This window comes from Carcharodon carcharias, chromosome 2, assembly GCF_017639515.1.
Source record: "Carcharodon carcharias isolate sCarCar2 chromosome 2, sCarCar2.pri, whole genome shotgun sequence".
NCBI lineage: Eukaryota > Metazoa > Chordata > Chondrichthyes > Lamniformes > Lamnidae > Carcharodon > Carcharodon carcharias.
Window position 1 is genome coordinate 43,326,804 of NC_054468.1, and position 15,762 is coordinate 43,342,565.

Sequence of the window (15,762 nt, forward strand, 5' to 3'; positions counted from 1 at the left end):
GCTTGATCTGGCTCCTCTCTCCCTGAAGTTTTGCGGTTTTTTTCTGACTGACTGTGTGTGGCCAGCTGCTCTGCCTCTGAGCAGAAGTGTCGCACGCTTATGGTCCCGCTGATGGAAGAAGTGGGCCATAAATGTTGGTGACGCAAGAAGATAATGCTCCCTGATAATTCACTAGGATTAGATGGGATGTGTCAGAGGATTCTGGCATGAGTAACGCCAGAAATTGCGGAGGTATTGTCTGTAATCTTCCAATGCTTCTTAGATACAGGGGGCAGTCAGAAAACTGGAGAATTGGAAACACAACACCCTTGTTCAAAAAGGGTGTAAGGATAAACCCAGCAACTACAGTTCAGTCAGTTGAACCTCAGTGGTGGGAAAGCTTTTAGAAATAATAATCTGGAACAAAATTAACAGTCAGGTGCCATACTCAACCATTAGTCAGCCAACACGTCCATCCTTGTGATGCACTGCTTGTAAAAGCAAAACTACTCAGACTGTCAGCTACCCTTTTTTGCTACTTTGAACATTTCTCTTTACCAGATATAAAAATATTCAAAGTAAATTGAAGAAAACATTTTTTTTTAATGTCCTCATGGCATTTCTCGGGGGTTGCAAATAGCAGTACCCTGCAGATTAATCTTCAATCCCTGGAGATTCTAGGTCAATCTTGGAGGATTGGCAGCCCTAGACTGGCAGACAGCGCACAGCTGGAATATGCTCTGCAATGACATGAGCCTGACCGTACTTCTGAATTCAAGTTATTACCTTACTCCGGACGGAGGCTTGGCCCCAGATGACCTTGTGCCCAAAAAGTGGGCCATAAATGTTGGTGCTGCTGAAGTTCCATGAGGCCTACAAGCTACAGGCTTTCTGCTGTCCAAAAACTTAGCCCATCCACACCCCAAGCTTCATGGGAAGGTTATATTTATCTTTTTAGCTTCCCTTGGCCCCTGCTTCCTCAAATTCTCTGATCCAAAGGAGGTCAACATCTGGTGGTATGACCATACCTGGAGGCCCTTCAGGCAAACTGTGATGCAGGAGAGCTGGAAACGTCCTTTCCAGCATAATAACCATTGGTGGCCTATTGATCCATAGGCACACTTGACAGGAAACTAAGCCTTATAATTTATAAGGCTTCTGGTGTGATCATGCCAGTGTGCCTTGGAAAAGATTTCAGGAAGGAGAAGATCTCTAGTTAAACTAGCCTGTCCAACCAATTAACCTCTTTCTTTCCTGTGAAGTATGTTTCGCAAATCAAGAACTCCATTCAGATGCCAAGAACTTACCTATACTAACATCATAATTTATTTCAGGTAGTGGAAGACTGCTTGCAACAGATGAGGATATTTGGGCAGCTGATCTGATTGCCACCCTAACACTGGCATGCTACTTTGCTCTCTTTGTAAAGTAGGAGCACTGCTGCCAAAAATGAATTATTGAATAAAATGGTACCTCTAATCAATTATCCAGGGTAGGAATAAATACAGAGCTTAAAGGAGTCTGTTTTCCTCTTCACCACAGTGGCATTAGCTTGGATGGACAGAAGCCTATGTTGGAAAATTGGGCACACGCTATTCATGATTTTATTATCCATTACAAATTCAATGATAAATTGAGTAGTTTTAGAACAATTTTACAAATAGTGATTCAGACCCGTCAAACTTTTTAATCCCCACAGTAGTGTTCCAATAGACATCCTTGTAATTGACAACACTAAATAGCATTTCGCTATTATTATAGCCAGATTATATACTTGGTTATATTTCTGGAATAATTTGCAAAACTTTATTAGGGGGCCAGATTTTGCATAGGATGTAAGGGACTGAACCAGTTAACAACTTCTGGAGTACATACATATGCAGTTAAATTAGGAATTCAGAAGTTACTGTAACAATCCTCGCCAGAAGATTCAGCACTGAAATTAATGCAGTGTTATGAATTTGGGTTCTAGCCCACCAGTTCCCCACTAAGCACACCAGAAAAAGTGCTGGTGCATTCAGGAATTTTTAGCAACATTCTCATAATGATTAAAGTACACATTTTTGGGGTGTAATTTATCATCTACAGAGGCACGAACCATGGCCTGGCCTGTTATGCACGCTGTCTGATCTTTCTTTCTATGAAGTTCAAAATGAAGTTCGTGCTTAATTTTTGGATCATTATCACAATATCATAATGAAAGCACTGTATCTTTACAATGCAGAAGGAGACCATTCAGCCTATCAAGTCTGCACTGGCTCCCTGAAAGAGCATTTCCACCAAGTCCCACTCCCCTGCCTTATCCCCATAACCTTGCACATTCTCTTTTTTCAGGTAGCAATCCAATTCCCTTTTGAATACCTTGATTGAACCTATTTCCACCACCCTTCCAGGAAATTTGTTCCAGATTCCAACTACCCTCTGGGCGAAAACATTTTTCTTCACATCACATTTACTCCTTTTGCCAACTATTTTGAATCGATGCCCTCTAGTTCTTGATGTTCTCTTGAGTAGGGACAGTTTTTCACCGTTTACCCTGTCCATACCCCTCAGGATCTTGAATACCTCTATCAAGCCTCCTCTTAGCCTTCTTTTCTCCAAGGAAAACAGTACCAACCTCTCCAATCTATCCTCATAGCTGCAGTTCTTCATCCCAAGAATCATTCTTGTGAATCTCCTCTGTACTCTCTCCAATGCCTTCAGATCCTGCTTCAAGCATAGCGCCCAGAACTGGATACAGTACTCCAGATGAGGCCTAACTAGTGTCATTTACAAGTTCAACACAACCTCCTTCCTCTTGTACTTAATGCCCCTGTTAATAAAGCTTAAGATACTATATGCTTTATTAACTGCTCTCTGAACATGCCGTGCCATCTTCAATGACATATGGATGTATACACAGAGGTCCCTCTGTTCCTGCACCTTCTTTAGAGGCATTCCCTTTATTTTATACAGTCTCAACATATCTTTCCTGCCAAAGGAATCAACCTCATACTTCTCTGCATTGAACTTCATCTGCCACTCGTCTGTCTAATCCACCAACATGTTAATGTCCTTTTGAAGTTCAAGACTATACACATCACAGTTGACAACATTTCTAACTTTGTCTCATCTGCAAGTTTTGAAATCATGCCCTGCACACCACAGTCTAGGTCATTAATATATATCAGGAAGAGCAAGGGTTCCAACATTGACCCCTGAGGAACTCCACTGCAAACCTTCCTTCAATCTGAAAAACAACCATTAATCACTACTCTCTGTTTCCTGTCACTCAGCCAATTTCTTATCCAAGTGCCTACTTTCCCTTTTATTCTATGACCTAGAATTTTGCTCACAAGTCTGTTGTGTAGCACTGTATCAAATGCAAAGTATTCATTCAACACCTCTGCTATTTCTCCAGCCTTTTTAAAAACTCATTCATGGGATGTGGGCATCGCTGGCTAGGCCAGCATTTATTGCCCATCCCTAATTGCCCTGGTTCAGAAGGCATTTAAGAGTCAACCACATTGCTGTGGGTCTGGAGTCACATGTAGGCCAGACCAGTTAAGGATGGCAGACTTCATTCTTTAAAGGACATTAGTGAACCAGATGGGTTTTTACAACAATCAACAATGGTTACATGGTCATCATTAGACTTTTAATTCCAGATTTTTTTTTTAATCATGCCTCCACATGCAAGTCCCCTTTTTTGCCCTAATCAACCCTACTCTTCCTTTTACCACCCTTTTTTTGTTTAAATGCTTATAGAAGGCCTTGGGATTCCCTTTAATGTTAGCTGCCAGTTTCTCTTCATGCTCTCTCCTTGCTTTTCTTATTAGTTTCTTCACTTCCCCTCTAGTACTTCTATATATCTTAAACTTCATTGTATTTTCTACCTGATATCTGTTGTACGAGCACTTCTTCCTTTTCATCTTCACCTCTATCTCTCTTGTCATCCAGGGCACTCTGGATTTATTTATCCTACTTTTTCCCTTCAAGGGAATATACCTTGACATTGCCTGCAATACTTTTTCTTTTAAGGTGGCCCATTGTTCAACTACTGTCTTTTCTGCCAACATTTGATTCCAACTCACTCGACTCAGATGCATTCTCATCCCAACGAAGTTAGCTTTCCGCCAATTAATTATCCCTGCTCTGGATTGTTCTCTGTCCTTTTCCATGATTAACTTGAACCTTATGATACAATGGTCACTGTCCCCTAGAGGCTCTCCCACTGACGTTTGATTCACTTGGGCCAACTCATTCCCCAGAATCAGGTCCAACAGTGCATATCCTCTCACTGGACTGGAAACATACTGCTGTAGAAAATTATCTTGAATGCATTCCAGGAACACTCATCCCCTCTTGTCCCTTTGCACTATTTCTAACCCAGCCTATATTTGGATAATTGAAGTCCCCCATTATGATTACTCTGTAACTCGCACACCTTTCTGTAATTTATGTGCAAATTCACATTCCTTCCACTAGTTGGAGGTCTATATACTACACCAATCAATGTTATTGCACCTTTCCCATTCCTTACCTCTAGCCAGAGAGATTCTAACCTTGACCCCTCTGGAACATCCTCTTTCCAGTACTGCAATGCCATCTTTAACCAATATTGCCACCACACCCCCTCCCTCCACCCAACTTTTTTTCTTTCTTTCCTGTCTCTCTCTGCCTTGTACCTAGGAATATTTAACACCCAGTTCTGCCCTCCTTTGAGCCAGGTCTCTGTTATAGCAATAATATAATTCCATTTGCCAACCTATGGCTGCAGTTCACCAATCTTATTAATCACATTCTGTGCATTCACATTCATGCACATTAGCCCTGATTTAGGTTTTTTTTATACTTTTCTGCTTATTCTGACCTCAACTAGTGACTTATTGTTGCCATGCTCTAATTATATCAAACTCTCCAGGTATTCTATTTACCTTGATGCAATTTTCTGATATATCCTTGTTATCAGTTAATACTTCACTACTTCCCACTGCTAGTTTTTCTCCCATGCACTCTGAATTTTCCCCCAGGTTCCCATCACCCTGGCAATCTAGTTTAAACCCTCCCCAACAGCACTAGCAAACCTTCCCGCAAGGACGCTATTCCCGGTCCTGTTGAGCTGGACCTATCCTCCTTGTACAGGTCCCACCTGCCCCAGAATCGATCCCAATGCCTCAGAAATCTAAAGCCCTCTCTCCTACTCCATTTCTTCAGCCACGCGTTGAACTGCTCAATCTGCCTACTCTTATGTTCGCTAGTACATGGCACTGTGAGTAATCCTGAGATTAACGCTCTTGAGGTCCTGCTTTTTAATTCTTTTCCTAACTCCCTAAAATCTGTTTTCAAGACATCTTCCCTTTTCCTACCTATGTCAATGGTCCCAATGTGCACCACAACATCTGGCTATTCACCCTCCCCCAAAAGAATGTCCTGCAGCCGCTCTGACATCCTTGACCATGGCACCATGGTGGCAACATACCATCCGGAAGTCATGTCTACAGCCGCAGAAACACCTGTCTGCTCCCCGAACTATGGAATCCCCTACTACTATAGCACTTTTACTCTTCCTCCTCCCCTCTTGTGCAGCTGAGCCATCTGTGGTGCCACGAACTTGGCTCTTGCTACAGTCCTCTGAGAAACCATCTTGCTCACCAGTATCCAAAATGGAAAAGCAGTTAGAGAGCAAGATAGCCTCAGGGGATTCCTGCACTGCCTGCCTGTTTTTCTTAGGCACTCTAGCGGTCACCCATTCCCTCTCTGCCTGTGTACTTCTTAGCTGTGGTGTGACCTCCTCTCTAAATATGCTATCCACATAATCCTCAGCCTTGTGGATGCACCACAGTGCCTCCAGCCATCGCTCAAGCTCCGTAACTTGACATTTCCTGCAGATGTAGTCATCAAGGGCACTTTGTACCTGTACGACTTCCCACATCCCGCAAGATGCACATTCCACATGGCTGAGCTGCACTGACATACCTTTATAAAGAATTTACTACAGTATTTATTAATTCATTTTAATTACCATAATTTAGAATAATTCCTATGTATACTACAATTTACTGTGTTTATCTCAGTCTCACCCCTTCTCACATCCTTTTAACTCTCCAGCTCTATCAGTCTCGCCCCTTCTCGCACTCTTTTAACAGTTTTGTTAAGCAATAGACAGCTGTTGCAAACATTTTACAGACCTATTCAAACTACCAGTCCCATAAGACACTTAAAGCATTCCATCATTTACAGTTACGTTCTACAAATACACAAGTAGATCAATGTGCTTCATAGTATTTTTTCCTAAAGAGTCATCAACTAAATCTGAAGGCTTTATCCTCCATTGCTCAATATTCAACACCATAATCTATCATCTCAAGTATTCAGGTCACAGGTAACGAGTAAAAAGTAACCATGCTTGGAAATCAGTTAATTGTCAAATACAGGTAGAACAACATTATTGACATTCCATGCTACGTGTGAATTCAGAGTAGAATGTTTTCCAGTCAACACCTTGTGGCACTTTCAGAAACCAATAACAATTCAAGCAATTGCTTTCTTTCCAGTTCCTGAATCCCTAGCTCCATATGGACTGATGTATAATTCTGAGCAATCCCTCTGCAATTTGTTGTGTACATTATAATATGATTGACTAAGTTAGAAAAATGCCTACTGTCAACTTTTAAGCTTGTTTGTTTCCTGCTCCTGCTGACTCCACAAAAATACATTTTGGGATATTTAATTGCTTTCAGAACTCTCCAGCTGACCTATAATATAACAGATTTCACTTCCTGTAAAGCACTTCGAAGGGCCCAGTGGATGTGAAAAGTGCTATATCAATGCAAGTCTTTCTTATAAAGGGCTGCAATGTGAGACAGCTCAGGACCTTTAGGTATTGGTTGGTGCTTGCAAAGCACAAACTCTGTGACTAGTCTAAACAAATTTAGGCATCTGGGTTGGAAATGGACACGGAAATGAGGACTGTGCTTGTTTCAGGCAGCTACCAATCACCTTCCAGTTCAATAAACACCGTTCCTATGCAACAGTCACCATTACTGTATTAGCATGAATAGTGGTGGACAATTAGACAACTCATTGGAGGAGGAGGATCCACAAATATCTCTATCCTCAATGAAGGGGGAGCCAAGCAGGTCAGTGCAAAACTTGAGGCTGAAGTATTTGCTGCAATCATCAGCCAGAAGTGCTGAGTGGATGACCCATCTCTGCCTCCTCCAGAAGTCCCAAGCGTCACAGGTGCCAGTCCTCAGCCAATTCGATTCACTCCATGTGATATCAAGAAATGGTTGAAGGCACTATTTACTGCAAAGGCAATGGGCATTGACAATATTCCAGCAATAGTACTAAAGACTGGTGCTCCAGAACTTGCCACACTCCCTAGCCAAGCTGTTCCAGTACAGCTACAATACCGGCATCTACCCAGCAATGTGGAAAATTGCCCAGGTACGCTCTGTGTACACAAAGCAGGACAGATCCAACCTGGCCAATTACCATCCCATCAGACAACCCATCAGTAAATTGATGGAAGGGGTCATCAACAGTGCTAACAAGCGGCACTTGCTTGGCAATAACCTGCTTACTGACACTCGGTTTGGGTTCTGCCAGGGCCACTCAGCTCCTGACCTCATTACAGCCTTGGTTCAAACATGGACAAAGGAGCTGAAGTCAAGAGGTGAGGAGAGAGTGACTACCCTTAACATCAAGGCCACATTTGGCTGAGTACGGCATCAAGGAGCCCTAGAAAAACTGGAGTCAATGGGAATCAGGGGGAAAGCTCTGCGCTGGTTGGAGTCATACCTGGTACAAAGGAAGATGGTTGTGGTTGTTGGAGGTCAATCATCTCAGTTACAGGACATCACTGCAAGTGTTCCTCAGGTTAGTGTCCTCAGCCCAACCATCTTCAGCTGCTTCATCAATGATCTTCCTTCCATCGTAAGGTCAGAAGTGAGGATGATCGCTGATGATTGCATCATGTTCAGCACCATTCACAGCTCTTCAGATACTGAAGCAGTCCATGTCAAGTATTGCTGCATTTGGAAAATATCCTGGCATGGACAGACAAGTGGCAAGTAACATTCGCACCATACAAGTGCCAGGCAATGACCATCTCCAACAAGAGAGAATCTAACCATCTCCCCTTGACATTCAATGGCATTACCATCACTGAACCCACCACTATCAACATCCTGGGGGTTACCTTTGACCAGAGACTGAACTGGATTAGCCATATAAATACTGTGTCTACAAGAGCAGGTCAGACGCTAGGAATCCTGCAGCGAGTAACTCACATTCTGACTTCCCAAAGCCTGCCCACAATCTACAAATGTAATGAAAATATAATAATTCTCAATACTAATGTGATTTATTGTAAAGGTAGGTTAATAGTGGGGTTTGGATAGTTTCTGTGCGTGTGTGTGTGTGTGTGTGTGATGTAATTGAATTGGAGACAGTTGGTCTAAAGGTTTTGAGTCATCAACAAGGAGCCAGGTTTGAAATGCTAAATATGTAAACAGGGCTGAAGTTTTAGAATGTGATGTGAAGGAAAATTTGCATTTTTAGATAAATTAGAGTAGTTTGAATTTCAAAGAGATGGTAAGATGTTACACTTGGCCAGAAGAAGCTAAGCCAAACAGTGTGTTTATTTTTCCCAAAGGTTAATGATAATATAAACAATTTGAAAATATTTATATTATGAGAAAGGTAAAGTTCCAAAGATATATCAGAACAATGGAATTTGCATTAAAAATGGAGAAACATGCTTAAAGGATGAGGCTATGTGTCAGAAGAGAAGGCATTCTAAGATCCAACACAAGTGTGAAAAGCCTCCCACAACGGTACATCAAGTTGCTGTCTACAGGAAATGAAGCTGAGAAAACTCATTTTGAATATCGTTGTCCAGGATACCATGTTGCTTTGCCTGGGTCTGTTTACTTTTTTGTTTTTTTACTGTTGCCTTAACAGAGGTGTAACTGGGAGCCAGGCTAATTAGGGGCAGAATTTTCCCCCCAATTAAGGCCCGCCCAGCGTGATGTCCGCCAGGAAGTGCTGTGCGCTCTCTATGTGGGCGGGGGGGCGGGGGGGTGGATTCCCTAAGCCAAGAGTGTGCTCTTTCACGCTTGCGTGTGAAAGAGTGCACTCATCTCCCTGAGGATAAGTGCTGCTTCAGGGAGATCAACGCCAAATTCAAAAATATTAAATGTAGAAAAATAAAATTTCCCTGACATGGCCCCTCATGTGACACAGTCACATGAGTTGGGAGATGCCCTTCACTTTTAATTAAATTTTTGTTAACTTTTTAAAAACCTACATCAAACCTCATCCCACCCATGGATGAGGTTTCACATTTTTTCTGAAGCCCGCCAGGGCTCCCGGCCTGCCCGCCAACCTTAAAGTTGGACGGGCAGGTCCTTTAACTAGTCCAATTAGTTTTTAAATGGCCTCAATTTGCTGTTGACTGGTCAACGGGTGCACAGCTGATTCGGCTGCACCCCTGCCGACCTGAAAATTGAAATGACGCGGAGTGACATAGGGAGTTCTGCCCGACATCATCCTGGGTCATATTATGTGTCAGTGAGCAGGCCCCCCCACCCCGCTCGCCGACCTCAATATCCTGCCCTAGGGGTTTTAGGAGTTATATAGTAATAATTTGTAGACCTATATTTGTGCTTGAAATCTTTTCTTTTGTTAATGGATGTTTAATTTAGTTTTCTAAAACCTCTGAAGCCATAGTAGTCTTATTACTTCTGAATTCAGGGCATGCATCTCAAAATAAAATACAAATTGCAAAACAGTTGTGACTGTGTGATCAAGTTTCTCTCGTGGATTTGATCTGCCTAGCACATATCATCTACTACGTCATAACAACAAGGCACAAGTCAGAAGTATAATGAAATACTCTCCCTCTTGCCCTGGGTGAGTGCAGCTCCAACAACACTCAAGAAGCTTGACATCATCTAGGGCAAAGCAGCCCGCTTGATTGGCACCCAATCTGCAAACATTCACTCCCTCCACCACCGACGCACAGTTGCAGCAGTGTTACCATCTACTCGATGCACAGCAGAAACACACCAAGGTTCCTTGGACAGCACCTTCCAAAGTCATGACCGCTGCCACCTAGAAGGACGAGGGCAGCAGATACATGGGAATACCACCACGTGGAAGTTCCCCTCCAAGCCACTTACCACTCTGACTTGGAAATATATCGCTGTTTCTTTACTGTCACTGGGTCAAAATCCTGGAACTCCCTCTTTAAAAGCGCTATGGGTGTAGCTACACCACATGGACTGCAGTGGCAGCTCACCATCATCTTCTCAAGGGCAATTAGGGATGGGAAATAAATGCTGGCCTAGCCAGTGAAGTTCATACCCCTTGAATGATTAAAACAAAAATACCATTGCAAGTCACCATTACTGTATAATAAACACCATTCAAATGCAATAAATGCCATTCCATTCACTCCCATGTTCTGGGATTCCTGATTCAAAATGTTTATTTAATTTGAAGATGTGTAAATAACATGTAATAGAAGCACTGGTCAGCATCATCTCATAGAACTTTTTTGAAGTACAATTTTGCTGAATAAATTATTTAATGAGCTCTAGTAGTGGTAGAAATTTTGTCAATGATTTATTGAAATTATTATTTCTGTCTCACCCTGATTCAAGCACTGCCCTTTTTACTAAGCAAATAATGTGTTTATCAATGGGTTAACCAGGATTTTGACACCTACAGGTTTTTCTAACACGAGAATAAGCAATTACTTCAAACTGTTTTCTGTCATCCTACGCTCTGGAAGGATTTGCTAATTCCATTTTACATAATGAGTGAGCAGTGGGTGTTCTTAATGTTGTGGTTGTCTAAGGAAGAGATTCTGAGGCATAGTCTCTGAACAGTAACTATTTACCGTAGAACATAACTAAGTAGCTAAGAACATAACTAATAATAGCTAATAACTAAGAGCGTACAAGACAGTAGGCTGCTTCATTCCAAGCCATTCAGGCTACTACCACACTAGACTTGTGACAGGCTTTACAACATCATGTGAATGATACTGTTTCCCCAGTCCCACATTAACCTTTTCAGTGCTTAAACACCCTGTGACTTTTAATAGTTTTCCTGACAGTATGAAACAATTAAATATCTTGTGGCACTACTGTCAGAAGAGACAATGACAAATAAGCCTTTGCTGTGAATTTGCAGAGGCTTTTATTTCTCCGAGGAAGCATCTATAGTATAGCTGATCAGAAGTATTGTGAAAAGTAGTTCACTTCTTACTGTTAATCATGAATTGCAGTATGTATTCAAAAATAACTTGCATTCATATAGAAAAATATTCAATAGTACTTTACAGAGACTGAATCAAAATAAATACAAATTGAGCCAAAGAAGGAACAAATAGGAGGGGTGACCACAGAGATAGGCAAAGAGATGGGTTTTAACAAGGGTTTTCGTCATTCCTTCATCACTTTTGGGTCAAAATCCTGGAACTCCCCACCTAATAGACCATGGGTGTATCTTCACCACATGGACTGCAGTGGTTCAAGAAGGCGGCTCACCATCACCTTCTCAAGGGTAATTAGGGATGAGCAAAAATCACTGGCCTTGCCAGCAATGTCCACATCTTATGAAAGAATGAAAAAAAAGAGGGAGGTAACGCTCCACAGGGATTCCAGATGTTTTTCTATAATGCTGACAAACTCCTGTAAATTAAATGAAGATACTGAAACCAAAACAGGCAGGATTTGGATTGTATGTACATGTTCAACAAGAACTACTTAAATATAATTTAGTATGGATAAGCTTTGACTGTCTCATGAGAACCAACTCACCCACATGCAGTCAGGTTGGTACAAGCTATTCTTTCCAATATATTAGTCTTTTGCTTCATGTACCTGAGTTGTTAAATGACATCACAGGCCTGTGGAGCACAGTTATTCTTCTTGCTGAGGAGTAACCCTCCAAGTACTGGAAGCTGTCTTTTTCTCCCTCTAGTAACAGTTGCCAAAATCAATTTTGTGTGCCTTCCATTGATCACTATTTTGTATTTAAATTCTCAAATTACAAAAGCAGAGCACATTTTGTCTCAAGTTGTTGTGCATGCTAAAAAAAATTGCCTTTTGGTTAGGTTTGATTTTGGTCTGGAAGTATTATTGCTTTTATCACAGTGTTTAGAAAAAAGGCGACCAAGCGACTGATCTTGTACATCATCAAATCCTTAGAGCTACCCGAGTCTGTAAACTTTCACAAACCTACTGTGTACCGCAGCATCTGTTAACTATTTGTAAGCTATTTATTTTAGAAATTATCTTCTCTGCAATTTGATACAAACAAGTTTTATTGTCACATAACCTAAAGACATTAAGAGTAATTGGCAGTTGAACTGGATAACCCCCAAAATGGGAACTGGAATGACAATGTGTGATTAACTCACGCCTGTTCATTGCACAATTGATGTCAACTTTGTGGTGCCTTCTCATTTCCATGATTTTTGTGTGCAGATTGTGCTCCCAGGGCTCTTCATAGGCTGGACACATCAGCAAGAGTCCCAATATCATGAGAGCAGTACTTAAAATTAGTTTACACCTCTGAAAGGAGAGGTGCATTGTGGTTGCTGCTGAGATTATTCTGAATATTGTTCTTTGGAAGAATCAATGATCATGACCATGGCTGACCATGGGAGGGAGCGAGCACCAAGGTTTTCGGATGCTGCATTATGGTGTCACTTGATGAGGTGAAAAAAAAGGAGCAATGTCCTGTAACCTCAGGAGCCAGACCAGACACATGCTTAGCAGTGGCAAGAGAAAGTGGTAGAGGCTACTGGCAGGAGTGTAGTCCCAAGGACCGGGTTACTGTACAGGAAGAAGTTTAATGATCTCGCACGAGTTAAGACCGATGAGTGCATTTCGAAATGCCATTTCTTACCACCTGAACAATTAGACTCAGCTACTCTTCCCATCACTCACCTGCCAGCAATGTCTTTCAACCAGGTCTTACACCAAACGTTTATATGCTTCACTGCACCCTGACACACGTAAGCCTTGTATGCTTCACTGCACTCTGACACTCATCACTGCTGCAAATCCCTCACCTACATCTCACAGTTTGCACACACAACTGGCTATTCAACCATGACAGCCACATCACTCAAACCGATTTCACAAAACTCACTGATATATTTCCAGCATACTGCAGGAGAAGATGGTGGACAACGAGAGGCAGCAGGAATTTAATGGAAGGGAAAGACATTTCCCTGCTTGGACCTAATTTTAATTCGGTGCAGGTGGGTGGGTTTTGAATTTTTAAAAATCTGGTCTCATGTTTTGTTATAGTGCTGGTCATGATTCAAAGGGGCTATTGCTGAAGCCTTAGCCACCACAAGGACCCTAGCCATTGTTGATGAGGGTTTCCAGGTACCTACTCTTCACTCATTCCACTTCTCCCTCATCCCTCAATCTATTCTGACTTACAAGTTGCAGATAACAGAAGCACGCAGTTCTGACTTTCCCCCCTCCTCTCACTTCAACTTAACTCTTGTCCCTTTTTCATTTCAGATGCTCAAGAATTGGAATCCAGGCAATGGAGGAAGAGCAAAAAGAAAATGGCCAAGAGGTGGTGTTTACCATGGCATAATTTAATTTAATTTAATTTGGACTGGAATGTGTACTTTGTGTTGGCTTTTACTTTTGCATTGTGACCAAGAGGACGATATAATGGTCAGTAACAGAGGGAAGATAAGGAACGTTGAGGATTGAGGTTGAGGTTGCTAGCATCGTTCATGAATTTTTGAGTCGTGTAGAGCCTGGGCAGAATGGAGCTGTATAGGTTTTAGCCTCCTTTCATCTTCCACTTCCTCCTTCTCCTTCTTCTCCACAAGGCCCATGCTGATGAACTACCCAAATATCTGTTGAATATCTGTTGTGGCCCATACCAAAATGTGCTCATGCATCCTGGTGGTTGCCACTTTGGACCCAAAACAGCACACAAATCACTAAACATTCTACTGAATTTTGCAGCAATGGTACATATGCATAATGGATTGATCATGTCGCTTGTTGGCTCTTAGCTCTCATGTCGATTTTCCACCAATGATAATAATGTAGTGTTTGGTCAATGTAATAAATATTTTAAATCTCCAACTCAGATCTGTTATGCTGCAAATATCCATAGCTTGGTTCCACAGTTTGGCATTAAACATGCAAGTCCTCAATAATAGCTACAGAAGATACATTGAATGTTGAAAGAAAATCAAGTCACAAGGCCAGATGCAATAATGCATTTCTTGGGCATGCTTCCGATCGGCCCCCGGTTGGGGATGTGGCGCCATTTTACGTAGGTGGGCCAATTAAGGCCCGCCCAGCGTGACGTCCGCACAGAAGCGCATGTGCAGGAAAGAGCGCACTCATCTCCCTGAGGCTAAGTGCAGCCTCAGGAAGATCAGCTGTAAATGTAAAAAATCTAAAAATAGAAAAAAAAAATTTCCCTAACATGTCCCCTCATGTGACAATGTCACACAAGTTGGGACATGTCCATAATTTTCACAAAAATCTTATTAAAATTTTTTAAAACCTACGTGAAACCTCATCCTGCCCCTGGATGAGGTTTCATGCTTTTTTCTAGTTTGCGCTGGGGCTCCTGGCCTGCCCGCCAACCTTAAGGTTGGATGGGCAGGTCCTTTAATTAGTTAATTGCCTCTGTCAATTGTCTCAATTGGCCATTGACAGCTGATTTCGCTGCACTCCCGCCTTCTTGAAAATTTAAATGGGGCGCGGTGACATTGGGAGTTCCCCCTGACGTCATCACGCGTCATTTTGTGTGTCGGCGATCGGGCTCCGGCCCCGCTTGCTGACACATAAAATCCTGCCCATAGTGTTCTTCCATAAGATTGTCTCAAGATGCTTTACACAATGATTTACTTTCAGTGGTTGTTGTGATAAAGCCATTCTCCAATGCAAAATCTCAAAAACAGGAATTCACATGTATGATCAGATAAACTTTACTTCTTGGTGCTGATTGGAGAAAGAATGTTGACCACTGGAAGAATTTATTTTCTTTTGAATAAGCCTCTGGGATCTGTAATATCCACTGAATAAGGCAGACAGGATTTTAGCTTAAATGGTTCATTAGTGCTTGCCATATATCATGGCCTGACATATTCCCACTCTAGCATTACTATCAAGGCAAGGGATCAACTTGGTTCAGTGAAGAATGCAGGAGGACATGCCAGGAGCCGTATCAAGCACACCTAAAAATGAGGTTAAAACAAAAAACTGCGGATGCTGGAAATCCAAACCAAAAACAGAATTACCTGGAAAAACTCAGCAGGTCTGGCAGCATCGGCGAAGAAAAGAGTTGACGTTTCAAGTCCTCATGACCCTTCAACAGAACTGGAGTCTAGCACATCAATGCAAAATATAAGGCTGAAGCATTTGCACCCATCTTCAGCCAGAGGTGCTGTGTGGATGATCTCAGCCTCCTTCTGAAGTCTCCAGCTTCGCTAATGCCAACCTTCAGCTAATTGGATTCATTCTGTGAAATCAAGGAACGGCTGAAGACACTGGATACTGCAAAGGCTATGGGCCCTACCAACATTCCGGCAATAGTACTGAAGACGTGCTCCAGAACTAGCTGCACCCCTTGCCAAGCTGTTCCAGTACAGCTACAACACTGGCAACTACCCGATATTATGGGAAATTGCCTTGATATGTCCTAACCACAAAAAGCAGGACAAATTCGACCCAGCCAATTACTGCCCCATCAGTCTACTTTTGATCATCAGCAAAGTGAAGGAAGGTGTCA